The following is a 15230-nucleotide window of genomic DNA, read 5'->3' on the forward strand; positions in this document are numbered from 1 at the left end:
ACGGGTTCGAGCCTGGTCTGGGAAGATCCCACATGCCGCGGAGCAACTGGGCCCGTGAGCCACAGCTACTGAGCCTGCGCATCTGGAGCCTGTGCTCCGCAACAAGAGAGGCTGCAATAGTGAGAGGCCCGCGCACCGCGATGAAGAGTGGCCCCCGCTTGCCACAACTGGAGAAAGCCCTCACACAGAAACGAAGACCCAACACAGCCATAAATAAATAAATAAATATTAAAAAAAAAAAAAAAAAAAAAGTAAACACCTCACTTGAAAAAAAAAAAAAAAAAAAAAAATCCATCCAAATAATGTTAGCAAAAAGACACATGTGGTCATCAAGGTCTGCCCTATTCTGGTCAGGAGCACACTATTGATCTGGTCACTGTTGAGAAAACAGTGAGGTCGTTGATTGGTCAAAACAAGTCACATACATCTTTACCTTCTTCTGTTTGGGCAACAGAGAAACGTGTTGCATATAAGAGTGCTCATTTTAACAGAACTAAGAAGCAACTTTGTTAGATAGGCGAACATTTTAGAAATTCAGTTTTCCTACAGTGTGTGATATTCCCTGATAATATTGGTTACCATTGTCCAAACGTGTCATGTACCAGTATCCTCTTTATAAAAATAATTTTGCTGAACAGGGCATTGTAAGGTAAGCAAATTTATCTTCATTTCCTTTAACTGTACAATTCTTCTCTTATATTCATTGATACTTCTATCTCCATGGGGTACCCTGAAAAGGCCTTCCACCACCATCAACCTCTTTTCCAAAGGCTTGAAAAGATGAAAAGTTAAGATGGCTATTAATCATCAATGGGTGGGAGATTATGTAAATTCATTTAAAAATCTTTTAAAAATTCAAGATTTTATGCTAACCAATTCTTAAACACAATGTGTGTTTCTGGTTACATTAAATAAAAATTTTTTTCCTTGCATACAACCTTTTTGGATAAAAGATCTGAATAAAAATAAACAATGCCTTAGAAAAGGTAAAGTTTTAATTACTAAGACATACCAGACATCATTGACTATGAGACAGCACAGGAAGGCTTGAGCTCCTGCACTTTCTACCCAAAACATCTCTGGATATCACCCACACTCATGAGAAGGACAAACTGATGTCATAAACAAACAATATCATTTGAATCTAACTGCCTTGATCAGGCCCTGAGAAACTAAGGACTAAACTAATTTATTCAGGCTGCACTGGCCACCCCAGGGTAGAACTCCCTAGGACAGGAGACCACACTGGGAGCCTTGTTAACCTGATTGACTAATACGTGCCTTTTTGAGGTGCCCTAACATTGTTAACTCTTTGTTTCCAGGGGTACTGCATGTACCTCCTGAGAATGTCCTTCTTGTGTGGAAACCCTGTTTATCATGACACTGCCTCTGCCCTGTCTCTTCTCTGGGGCTGGATATGGCTCCAGGGATCCAAGTTCCTGATGCACCTCTCTCTTAGTGACTTGGATGCCAAAATGCCTTGCCATTGTGCTGCACACTGCCCCCAGCGTTCTAAGTTACAACTTCAACCCACTATCACAGAAGCCACACTATTGCTTCTCTATGCCCTGCCCCCAGGGTCCTGAGTTGGGTCTTTAAGCCACCATCACTGAGCTATGATGTTGTTGCTCTGTGTCTTACACCCTGGGGCCTGATTCAGGACTCTGACCTGCCATCCCCAGGGCATGCTTCCATTGCACCCCACAGCTGGGTCCAGGCCTTTGCTATGCCTTTTAATCCCTGGTCCCATGCTGCTTCGTCCTGCTTCCCCCCAAGGATCGAGTCACTACTACAAGCTCCAGTAACTCAGACTCTCATTCCATAGTGACTTTCACAGGTCTACATTTCACACACCACCACCACTGCCACAGCAAGTGCTCCTGTGCCACACGCCCCAGGTGTCACTATAGTTCTGCAAAACCTTGAGTCCAGGACATGAATCTGCTGATGCTCTGAGTACCTGTGTCCCAGACCTGGCACTAAGAGGAATTTACTCAGCTAGAACTTTCCCAATGGGCAAAAAGGAGAACAAGAGGACTCCAGCAGCTTTTTGCACTGACAACCTCAATAGATTTAGCCTCCACTGTCACCACACACACCTGCAGTATTCCCTTAGTCTTGGTCACCATGGAACCCTAGAGTCTTTCCCAAAGTTGACCTCAGCTGATGGAGATTCAAGAAGACCATAACACTGCACCTTCCCTGGAACCAGAGATGATACACCCCACCTCACAGGTACCCTCACAGCCACCTTCAACTGAAGGTCTTTCCAAACTGAAGTCAGTCCATAAAGAGTGGAAGAGGTGACTGCTCACTCAAATGCACAGATATCAATGCAAAGGCATTAGGAACATGAAAAACCAAGCAAACATGACATCACCAAAGGAACAGAATAATTTTTCAGTAAACAACCCCAAAGAAATTTAGATCTGTGAGTTACCTAAAAAAAAAAAAAAAAGACTATTATAAGAGACAAAGAAGGACACTACATAACGATCAAGGGATCAATCCAAGAAGAAGCTGTAACAATTGTAAATATTTATGCACCCAACATAGGAGCACCTCAATACATAAGGCAAATGCTAACAGCCATAAAAGGGGAAATCGACAGTAACACAATCATAGGAGGGGACTTTAACACCCCACTTTCACCAATGGACAGATCAACTAAAATGAAAATAAATAAGGAAATGCAAGCTCTAAATGATACATTAAACAAGAGGGACTTAATTGATACTTATAGGACATTCCATCCAAAAGCAACAGAATACACTTTCTTCTCAAGTGCTCAAGGATAGATCATATCTTGGGTCACAAATCAAGCCTTGGTAAATTTAAGAAAATTGAAATCGTATCAAGTATCTTTTCTTTATTTTTTTTTCTTTTGTGGTACGTGGGCCTCTCACTGTTGTGGCCTCTCCAGTTGCAGAGCACAGGCTCCAGATACGCAGGCTCAGCGCCCACGGCTCACGGGCCAGGCCGCTCCATGGTATGTTGGATCTTCCCGGACTGGGGCACGAACCCGTGTCCCCTGTATCGGCAGGCGGACTCTCAACCACTGCACCAGCAGGGAAGCCCTCAAGTATCTTTTCTGACCACAATGCTATGAGACTAGATATCAATTACAGGAAAAAATCTGTAAAAAACCCCCACAAAATCATGGAGGCTAAACAATACACTACTAAATAACCAAGAGATCACTGAAAAAATCAAAGAGAAAATCAAAAAAATACCTTGAAACAAATGACAATGAAAACATGGTGACCCAAAACCTATGGGATGCAGCAGAAGCAGTTCTAAGAGGGAAGCTTATAACAGGAAAATCCTACCTTAAGAAACAAGAAACATCTCAAATAAACAACCTAACCTTACACCTAAAGCAATTAGAGAAAGAAGAACAAAATATCCCCAAAGTTAGCAGAAGAAAAGAAATCATAAAGATCAGATCAGAAATAAATGAAAAAGAAATGAAGGAAACGATAGTAAAGATTAATAAAACTAAAAGCTGGTTCTTTGAGAAGGTAGACAAAATTGATAAACCATTAGCCAGATTCATCAAGAAAAAAAAGGAGAAGACTCAAATCAATAGAATTAGAAATGAAAAAGGAGAAGTAACAACTGACACTGCAAAAATACAAAGGCTCATGAGAGATTACTACAAGCAACTATATGCAAATAAAACGGACAACCTGGAGGAATGGACAAATTCTTAGAAATGCACAACATTCCGAGAATGAACCAGGAAGAAATAGAAAATATGAACAGATCAATCACAAGCACTGAAGTTGAAACTGTGTTTAAAAACCATCCAACAGGGCTTCCCTGGTGGCGCAGTGGTTGAGAGTCCGCCTGCCGATGCAGGGGACACGGGTTCGTGCCCCGGTCCGGGAAGATCCCACATGCCGAGGAGCGGCTGTGCCCGTGAGCCATGGCCGCTGAGCCTGCGCGTCCGGAGCCTGTGCTCCGCAACGAGAGAGGCCACAACAGTGAGAGGCCCGCGTACCGCAAAGAAGATAAAATAAAAAATAATTATTAAAAAAAAAAAAATTTAAAAAAAAAAACCATCCAACAAACAGAAGCCCAGGACCAGATGGCTTCACAGGCGAACTGTATCAAACATTTAGAAAAGAGCTAACACCTATCCTTCTCAAACTCTTCCAAAATATAGCAGAGGGAGGAACACTCCCAAACTCATTCTACAAGGCCACCATCACCCTGATACCAAAACCAGACAAAGATGTCACAAAGAAAGAAAACTACAGGCCAATATCACTGATGAACATAGATGCAAAAATCCTCAACAAAATACTAGCAAACAGAATCCAACAGGACATTAAAAGGATCATATACCATGATCAAGTGGGATTTACCCCAGGAATGCAAGGATTCTTCAATATACACAAATCAATCAATGTGATACACCATATTAACAAATTGAAGGAGAAAAACCATATGATCACCTCAATAGATGCAGAGAAAGCTTTTGACAAAATTCAACACCCATTTATGATAAAAACCCTCCAGAAAGTAGACAAAGAGGGAACTTACCTCAACATAATAAAGACCATATATGACAAACCCACAGCCAACATCATCCTCAGTGGTGAAAAACTGAAACCATTTCCACTAAGATCAGGAACAAGACAAGGTTGCCCACTCTCACACTATTATTCAACATAGTTTTGGAAGTTTTAGCCACAACAATCAGAGAAGAAAAAGAAATAAAAGGAATCCAAATCAGAAAAGAAGAAATAAAGCTGTCACTGTTTGCAGATGACATGATACTATACATAGAGAATCCTAAAGATGCTACCAGAAAATTACTAGAGCTCATCAATGAATTTGGTAAAGTTGCAGGATACAAAATTAATGTACAGAAATCTCTTGCATTGCTATACACTAATGATGAAAAATCTGAAAGAGAAATTAAGAAAACACTCCCATTTACCGTTGCAATAAAAAGAATAAAATATCTAGGAATAAACCTACCTAAGGAGACAACGACCTCTATGCAGACAATTAAAGACACCGATGAAAGAACTTAAAGATGATACAAATAGATGGAGAGATATACCATGTTCTTGGATTGGAAGAATCAACATTGTGAAAATGACTATACTACCCAAAGCAATCTACAGATTCAATGCAATCCCTATCAAATTACCACTAGCATTTTTCACAGAACTGAACAAAAAATTTCACAATTTGCATGGAAACACAAAAGACCCCAAATAGCAAAAGCAATCTTGAGAAAGAAAAATAAAGCTGGAGCAATCAGGCTCCCTGGCTTCAGACTATACTACAAAGCTTCAGTAATCAAGACAGCATGGTACTGGCAAAAAACAGAAATATAGGGTTTCCCTGGAGGCGCAGTGGTTGAGAGTCCGCCTGCCGATGCAGGGGACATGGGTTCGAGCCCTGGTCCGGGAAGATCCCACATGCCGCGGAGCAGCTGGGCCCGTGAGCCATGGCCGCTGAGCCTGCGCATCCAGAGCCTGTGCTCCACAACGGGAGAGGCCACAGCAGTGAGAGGCCCGCGTACTGCAAAAAAAACACACAAAAAAACAATAACAACAACAACAAAAAAAACCAGAAACATAGATCAATGGAACAGGATAGAAAGCCCAGAGATAAACCCATGCACATATGGGTCAGCTTATCTTTGATAAAGGAGGCAAGAATATACAATGGAGAAAAGACAACCTCTTCAATAAATGGTGCTGGGACAACGGCACAGCTACATGTAAAAGAATGAAATTAGAACACTCCCTCACACCATACACAAAAATAAACTCAAAATGGATTAAAGAACTAAATGTAAGGCCAGAAACTATCAAACTCTTAGAGGAAAACATAAGCAGAACACTCTATGACATACATCACAGCAAGATCCTTTTTGACCCACCTCCTAGAGAAATGGAAATAAAAAAATAAATAAGCAAATGGGAGCTAATGAAACTTAATAGCTTTTGCATAGCAAAGGAAACCATAAACAAGATGAAAAGACAACCCTCAGAATGGGAGAAAATATTTGCAAATGAAGCAACTGACAAAGGGTTAATCTCCAAAATTTATAAGCAGCTCATGCAGCTCAATATCAAAAAAACAAACACCACCATCCAAAAATGGGCAGAAGACCCAAATAGACATTTCTCCAAAGAAGATATACAGATTGCCAATAAGCACATAGAACAATGCTCAGCATCATTAATCATTAGAGAAATGCAAATCAAAACTGCAATGAGATATCATCTCACACCATTCAGAATATCCATCATCAAAAGATCTACAAACAATAAATGCTGGAGAGGGTGTGGAGAAAAGGGAACCCTCTTGCACTGTTGGTGGGAATGTAAATTGATACAGGCACTATGGAGAACACTATGGAAGTTCCTTCAAAAACTAAAACTAGAACTACCATACGACCCAGCAATCCCACTACTGGGCATATACCCTGAGAAAACCATAATTCAAAAAGAGTCATGTATCAAAATGTTCATTGCAGCTCTATTTACAATAGCCAGGACATGGAAGCAACCTAATTGTCCATCAGCAGATGAATGGATAAAGAAGATGTGGCACATATATACAATGAAATACTACTCAGCCATAAAAAGAAACAAAATTGAGTTATTTGTAGTGAGGTGGATGGACCTAGAGTCTGTCATACAGAGTGAAGTTAATCAGAAAGAGAAGAACAAATACTGTATGCTAACATATATATATGGAATCTAAAAAATAATAATAATAATAATGGTCATGAAGAACCTAGGGGCAAGACGGGAATAAAGACACAGACCTACTAGAGAATGGACTTGAGGATACGGGGAGGGGGAAGGGTAAGCTGGGATGAAGTGAGAGAGTGGCATGGACATGTATACACTACCAAACGTAAAACAGATAGCTAGTGGGAAGCAGCCACATAGCACAGGGAGATCAGCTTGGTGCTTTGTGACCACCTAGCGGTGTGGGATAGGGAGGATGGGAGGAAGGGAGACGCAAGAGGGAAGAGATATGGGGATATATGTATATGTATTTGGCTATACATATAACTGGTTATACATATAACTGATTCACTTTGTTATAAAGTAGAAACTAACACACCATTGTAAAGAAATTATACTCCAATATAGATGTTAAAAAACAAAATAAAAGTTAAGGAAAAAAGAAAAAAGATCCTGCAAGCTCTACAGCACAGCCAAATAAATAAATAAATCAAAATTTAAAAATTAAACAAAATATTAAACTCTGAATTATCAATAATTAGAATATATATGTAAGAGATTTGACCTGACACTTTACCCCAAATCAATTAAAAGATGATCAAACCTGTTAATAATGTGAGTAATACAAATGACATTTAAATCACATAGCACAGCCCTACATATCTGTTAGAATAGCTAAAATTCAAATAACTGACAATACCAACTGCTGGCCAGAGTGGGAACACAAAATGGTACAGCACTTTCAAAGGCATTTTCGCAAATGTTTATCAAGTTAAATACAGACTTGCTAAAAACCAACAATTCTCCTTCTAGGTATTTACACAGTGAATAATAAATAACATGGTGTTGGATTATAACACAAAGTTGAATATACGTATACGTGAGAGCATACTGATAAAAATAAATGGTTTAATAAACAAATGGGGAAGAAGGGATAAAACTTCCTTACAGGATTCCAAATAATAAATATGTGGATACTCACTCCCTGAAAGTGGAGCTGAAGCCCTTATCCCCTGAAGTGTGAACTGGATTTAAAAGGTTCACTTCCAAAAATAGAGTACAGAAGGGGGAAAATAGCTTTAAAATGGAAACGTGCTGGCTAACACTACCTTAACTAAGTGATGAATGTTAACAAGCCACCGATAACTCATGTTGACGTCATGTATCCCCTGATAAGACATAATATTATCTATGTGATAATCTTCCCTAAATACATAACTCTAATGTAGTCATAGCAAAACATCTGAGAAACTCAAATTGAGGGATATTGTACATAATATCTGACCAATACTCTTTAAATTTTCAAAGTCTTTAAAAATGGAAAGACAGAAAATGTCACAGATAGGAGGTGATGAGGAAGCATGATGACTAAATGAAACATGGTATCGTGGATTGAATCCCGGAAGGGAAAAAGATAACATTAGTGGAAAAATTGGTGAAATCCAAATGAGGTCTGGAGTTTAGTTAATAGTAATATACCAATGTTAATTTCTTAGTTTTAACAAACACATTAACATTAACTGAAGCTGGTATATGGGAATTCTCTGTATTATTCTTGCATCTTTTCTGTAAATCTAAAATCATTTCAAAATAAAAATTTATTTTAAAAAGCTAGAAATGAAACAGAGAGAAACCTCATATATGGTTGGAAAGAAGCACAACAATTTGTTATCAATAACTACCTCCAGGGAGGGTATGGGAAGAGATAGGAGGATAAGTAGATTTCACTAGTTACTTCTTGTAACTGTGTATTTTTAAAAAGCTTTATCACTGATAATATATTTATATATTACTTGTGGAAAACCATTAGGAAAGAAATTATTTAAAAGCCAAGATGGCCAGTTTTCACGATGATGAAGAGCTATGCTTGTCCTCAGCGACAACGTGTTTTGAATCTGTGAGAGAGAAAAATCCCTTCTGTATGTGACTGCTACTGGAGAAAGTAAAATTTACCATCTTCAGGTAAATTCAATAATGGCTTACCAGAACATGATTTCTTGTTGATGAGTCAGAAAATCCATCCCAAATAAATGAGGCTTCATGAGAAGTCAAAATGTGGGACATATTTAAGCAACACAGGAGAATAAAATCCCGGATAAACAGGGTAATCCTCCCCACCCGAGTCTTGTTTTAAGGAAAACCCAATGCAATAGAGAAAAACATATCACTTAATGGGTATCTAGGGACTCACTTCCTCTGTGGTTTCCTATTTGCCTCAAAGATCCTCTGGGACACTTGCTGTCGTCATGTGTATATGTAATTGTCTATATGATCTCAGAAATACCACTTGCAGGTGGAAAACAAAATACTCCAGTCTCCTAACACCAAGCCTTCTTCAGGAAGCAACCAGGAACATCACTACTTTGGGGAAGCATGTTTTTTTTGAGGAAAATCCAGTATGTATAGGTAAACAAGTGTAGGTAAAATGATGAAGAGATTGGCCTGTCTTCCAATAATTATATCAACTGTTTTGTCTCTCTTCGGGGTAATATTTGCCCTTAATAGAGTCCTTTGTAGCAACTTGAAAAGCCAAGGGGGAATATTTAGTTCAATTAACCTGGTGCAACTTTAAGGATATAGGACGAATGTTAAGAACATTTTTACTAAATTAAATCACCTTTTGGATCTGGTTCTTTCTTCAACTTTCACCTCCTTGTCCCACTGTTCTTAAGAGCTTTCCATAACCTCTATCTGGAAATTTAGTAGTCAGCTTATGGGAAAACATAATTATTGGGTCCCAGAAGTAAGTAAACCTAGTAAACATCAATGAAGCAGCATTAAGAGTAAATCCTCAGTGTCATCTTCATTTTTCAGTGGGAATTTACACATCACCACTGTTACCACCAGGTGGTACCCCTTGGCAGTGTTGGTTGGGAAAGTGGGGAATCTTAATGAACTTTTCATGTACCAATCAGAGTTTTCCTTTTGAAATTTGTCCCTTACCCCACCCCTTAACTGCATTTTCCTAACCTACAGATTTGTTGTAGATTGACGTTTTCTTAACGCCTAAATACAATCTGCGTAACTAGTGACATGGTCATAAAAATTACATTTCATGTGTAGTTGCTTCTAGGCTATTTCAAGCTGCTTAGAGTAGAAAATTCTGCATTTCTATTTCCACAAACTTTAGGGAGGGGTATGTTTCCTCTTGAATGCAGGCACAATCTTATTTCTCATTTAGAGCTTATGAAATCTGATTTAGTTATTATATCTGAATTTATCCTGATGTGGTTTATATAAGTTTCTATGAATAAATCTAAAGGAAAACACACCACTGACTATATCGGTTCATTCCTTGGCTGACGTGTGTTGTTCTAGAAAATGACCTCCTAGATTCAAGTACAACAGATTCATTTTGCTGCGCTCTATTTCACATTTATCTATGGTTTCTTCCATGGATTTATGTAACCAGATCCATAGGTAGAGGACTGCTAAGAAGAAAAGTTTGTGTGTTTACCTGTTGCATATCTAGCCATGGCTACAAGAAATGGCTGCCTATGACCTCAAGGCATTCTCCATAGTGAAAATAGTTTGTGATCATAGGAAACCCCATAGATCTTTATTACTGAGGCTTAACAGAACACATTAAACAGAAGACTAAAATTTAAATGATGAAACATCTGAAAACCCAGCATTAAAATCATGAAATTGAGGATGGTGGAGGTAGGAACTCTGAGAAATATAATAGATCATGTTAATTGTTTCCATTTCTCTCTTCATGCCTCATTCTTTTTTTTTTTTTTTTTTTTTATGCGGTATACGGGCCTCCCACTGCTGTGGCCTCTCCTGCTGCGGAGCACAGGTTCCGGATGCGCAGGCTCAGTGGCCATGGCTCACGGGCCCAGCCGCTCTGCGGCATGTGGGATCTTCGTGGACCGGGGCATGAACCCGCGTCCCCTACATTGGCAGGCGGACTCTCAACCACTGCGCCACCAGGGAAGCCCCTATGCCTCATCCTTTTGTGGTTCACCGTGGGTGGAGTTTATTTCCCCACCACAATGATGTTGGGCTTCTACGTGCGACTTGCTCTAGTCAGGGGAATGTGGTAGAAAGTAATAGAGTCAGTTCTAAGTTCAAGCATTAGGGGGAATCATGTCGTTCTTCTTGCCCATTTTTGGTTTCTGCCATCTTCCTTAAGAAGAGCAAGCCCCAGAAAGAGGATTATTGGTGGAATATATCTGTACTTGATTGGCAGCCTAAAGCAAAATGCTCCACCTGACTTACAGACGTGGCAGCAAGAAAATACATGTTTATTGTCATAAGCCATTGAAATTTGTGGAGTCATTTTTTATCTCACATTATTACAGCAATACTTGACCAATAAAAATATTGTAAAAGGCTTTAAAGCATTTAATTTGACTCCTGTTCCCCTTTCCTTCTTCTTTTGGTTCAACCAGATCAGTCACAGCCATTGAGGAAGGAAATGAGACATTAACAACAGGTTTTATTCTCTCAGGACTCTTCCCCAGTAGGAAGTATGGCAGTATTCTTATCTACCTTATCATCCTGATCTACCTTGCTGCAGTAATTGGGAACTTCATCCTGCTCCTCCTGATATGGAAGGACTTGAGGCTCCACACTCCAATGTACTTTCTGCTCAGCCACCATTCTCTCATAGACCTGGCCCTCATCAGCGGTACTGCTGCAAAGATGACGGTAAACTTTTTCTCTGGAAGGAAGGACATCACTCGTGTTGGCTGTGGGACCCAGCTATTTTAATTTTTTACTCTTGGGGTGCTGAATATATCCTCTTGACCCTCATGGCCTGTGACTGATATGTAGCTATTTGTAACCCCTTGAGATATGCAGTCATTATAAACCAAGGGGTCTGTGCAAATGGTCCTAGTGTCTTGGACTGGGGGCATTTTAGCTTCTACAGCCCACACATTCTATACTATGAATCTGCCTATCTGTGGCTCCAGAGAAATCCACCATTTCTTCTGTGAGATACCAGCAATCATGAAGATCTCATGCAAAGACACTTCCACCTATGAAGTGGTGGTCTTTGTGATGGGCATCACATATATCATCATCCCTTTTCGATTTATTATGGCTTCATACACCTTCATCTTCCTCACGGTCCTGCATATGAAACCCCCTCAAGGCAGGAACAAAGCCTTGGCCCCCTGCTTCTCCCAACTTAACAGTGGTAAGCTTTTATCTAGGACCATATGTTTATATGTACGTGACACTTGGTTCCTCCCATACCCCTGATCAGGAGCAGGCTGTGTCTGTATTTTGCACTGTCCTCACACCCATGCTCAATCCACTCATCTACAGCTTGAGAAACAAAGATGTGGTAGGAGCTTTCCAGAAGGTCCTGAGGAAACATCCAGTCTCTAAGTGGAACACATACATATCAAGGTGGAAAACAGTTATCTAGAGGGTCAAGAACAAAGACTCCAGGAGCATCACATTCGCATTTTCCAGCATGAGGTACTTTGCTGTAGCCCTATAGGCAAACCACATGGTTGAATTCGATTGACAATATTAATTCAATCATAGTTTGTAAGGAGCTTTTTCCCAATCAATTTCTAATAATGTGTTTTCAAAATGGATCAATTCAATTGCTATTCATCAAACCAGTTCATAAACACAAAGTTCCAATCTTCTCTTTTTATATCTGAAATATTTAGACATTTTTTAGTGTCCTTGAGGCTCAGCTTTATTTGGTATTATTGGTGCTTCAGGTCTTGTTAACTTCCATTGTTAGAAGTACCAAGTTCCTGTGAAAGACATATGTGACTGACAATGTAAAAAAAGAATTGGTTTTATCATGGACAATAAAAACAACATTTTTTTTCTCTTAAATGCCCTAGAAAACTCAATATTTTGGCTCTATTCTCCCTGCCTGTCTTGGATAGAAGCTTTTTTTGGTCTAGCTTCAGATCCTTCAACCAATAAGTGCACTGGTAACTCAAGATAGAAAGTGGAAATAAGGGTCTCAAAAAGCTACACCTACCTGTCACCTATTTAGAGAAGTACCCTCTGCCCATGCCAAATATTCCCCAGATTCTCTGGAATCAGTGCATATTCATAGCTGTCTTTTTCCTTATGGCATACTTTTAAGCTCTTAGGAGTCACTGTCATTTATCTATAATGAATGCATAAATAGGTGAAATTTGATGCACAGAGATAAAAATAATTGGAGTGATTTTGAGTTTGGTAGTCTATGTAAAATAATTATAAGGTTCACCAAACAATGAAACAGATTGAACTATGAATAAGGCTGAAGTAACCAATAGAGATAGACAACATTTCACAGTTGGTTATATGAATATTAGAGAGGTGTTGTATTGGACTCCCAGGAGGAGATCCATGACTGCATGTGGAAACACATGCAAACCCAGATTGCTACCTAAGTCCAGAGTGGATGATGCCTCTATTGCTTAGAACACAGAATACAAGCAAAAAGGCTGACCAGCTGCTACTGAGAACAAGGGCTGTGAAAGGCATCCAGGTAAGGCTCTTCTCTGACATTGTGAAAGTGTCATCTGGGGCAATGCCACATTTCACATGACAAAAGAGGATAAAGTTTTGTTGGAATTGTGAGTCTCAGTAATAAGGTCCAAGTCAAGATTCTCTTGATGTAGAAAAGATTTTCTTTAGTTTTCTGTGACTAAGGAAATTGTCCTTGATAGCAGGCCATATGAATCATAATGACACTTGGTGATTGAAATAAATTGCAAAATCCAGTGTCAACAATAACCAGTTATGCCCCACAGAGAAAAGAATTAAATTGTGATATATAGTATTTAACAACCTTCAGCTCATCAGAAGCCAAAAGCACTCTAAAATCTATTGGTGGATATGATGTGCAGAAAAGGGCATTTATGTGCTTCGCTGGTATAAATGTGCACTGTTATGGCTTTTTTGGAATCCAATTTATTAAAATTAAATTGTGCTCCTTTTCAGGAATTCTCCTTTTAGGAACTTTCAAAGATAAATGAAATAAAAGTATCAAAACTTAAAATATGTGCTTTCATGTTTTTTGTGGAATTATTTTCTCAAAGATAAGCAACAACAAATGTGATAATGACTGAATAAATTGTAGTATATCCATATCATGGGAAACTGCACAGCTACTATAAAGATGAGTAAAAAATATTCTAGATAATTAGAAGGATCCCCAGAAGAAATTTGGGGGGAAGAACACAACGTTTTGGGGGGAATGTTATAATAAAAATCTGTATTATGGAAAAATGAAGTGTCCCCAACATTGCTATATATGTGTACATCAGTGTTTTAAGTGTATTCAATAATATTTTTTCAACCATTATTATTTTTTTTTTTTTTTTGGCGGTATGCGGGCCTCTCACTGTTGTGGCCTCTCCTGCTGTGGAGCACAGGCTCTGGACGCTCAGGCTCAGTGGCCATGGCTCACGGGCCCAGCCGCTCCGCGGCATGTGGGATCCTCGCGGACCGGGGCACAAACCCGCGTCCCCTGCATCGGCAGGCGGACTCCCAACAACTGCGTCACCAGGGAAGCCCTCAAGCATTAATGAGATATAATTGACATATAACATTGTGTGTATTTAATGTGTACAATATGATAATTTGATACACATATATATTGCAAAATGTTTACCTCAATAAGGTAAGTCAACAAATCACGCACCTCACATATTTACAATTTTGTTGTTGTTATGGTGAGAACATTAAAGATTTATATTTTGTGTGTTTTGTTAGCTTTTTTTCAATTAAAGTATAGTTGATTTTCAACATTGTGTTAGTTTCAGGTGTATAGTAAAGTGATTCGGTTTTATACATATTTTTTTCAGGTTATTTTCCATTATAGGTTATTATAAAAGGAGAAGCTGCAGTGAGTTGGTAGGAGGGACAGAATCACATTAAAATCAAATCTCATAACGGCTGAGTGGGTGACTCACAAACTGGAGAAAAATTATACCACAGAAGTCCACCCACTGGAGTGAAGGTTCTGAGCCCCACATCAGGCTTCCCAACCTGTGGGTCCAGCAATAGGAGGAGGAATTCCCAGAGAATCAGATTTTGAAGGCTAGTGGGATTTGATTGCAGGACTTTGACAGGACTAAGGGAAACAGAGACTCCACTCTTGGATGGCACACACAAAGTAGTGTGCACCTCAGGACCCAAGGGGAAGGAGCAGTGACCCCATAGGAGACTGAACCAGACTTACCTGCTAGTGTTGGAGGGTCTCCTGCAGAGGTGGGGGGTGGCTGTGGCTCACCACAGGGACAAGGACACTGGCAGCAGAAGTTCTGGGAAGTACTCCTTGGTGTGAGCCCTCCTGGAGTCTGCCATTAGCCCCACCGAGGAGCCTGTGGGCTCAAGTGCTGGGTTGCCTCAGGCCAAACAACCAAGAGGGAGGGAACTCAGCCCCTCCCATCAGCAGAAAAGTGGATTAAAGTTTTACTGAGCTCTGTCTACCAGAGCAACACCCAGTCTACCCACCACCAGTCCCTCCCATCAAGAAGCTTGCACAAACCTCTTAGATAGCCTCATCCACCAGAGAGCAGACAGTAG

At 39.7% G+C, this 15230-nt stretch overlaps 1 pseudogene; it reads left to right on the forward strand.

Annotated features, from left to right (window-relative positions):
* The first annotated feature begins 596 nt into the window (after window positions 1-596).
* On the forward strand, window positions 597-12108 carry LOC132597042 (olfactory receptor 2T27-like; annotated as a pseudogene).
* Window positions 12109-15230: the final 3122 nt, after the last annotated feature.

The sequence above is a fragment of the Globicephala melas genome, chromosome 3 (assembly GCF_963455315.2).
Source record: "Globicephala melas chromosome 3, mGloMel1.2, whole genome shotgun sequence".
Classification (NCBI taxonomy): Eukaryota; Metazoa; Chordata; class Mammalia; order Artiodactyla; family Delphinidae; genus Globicephala; species Globicephala melas.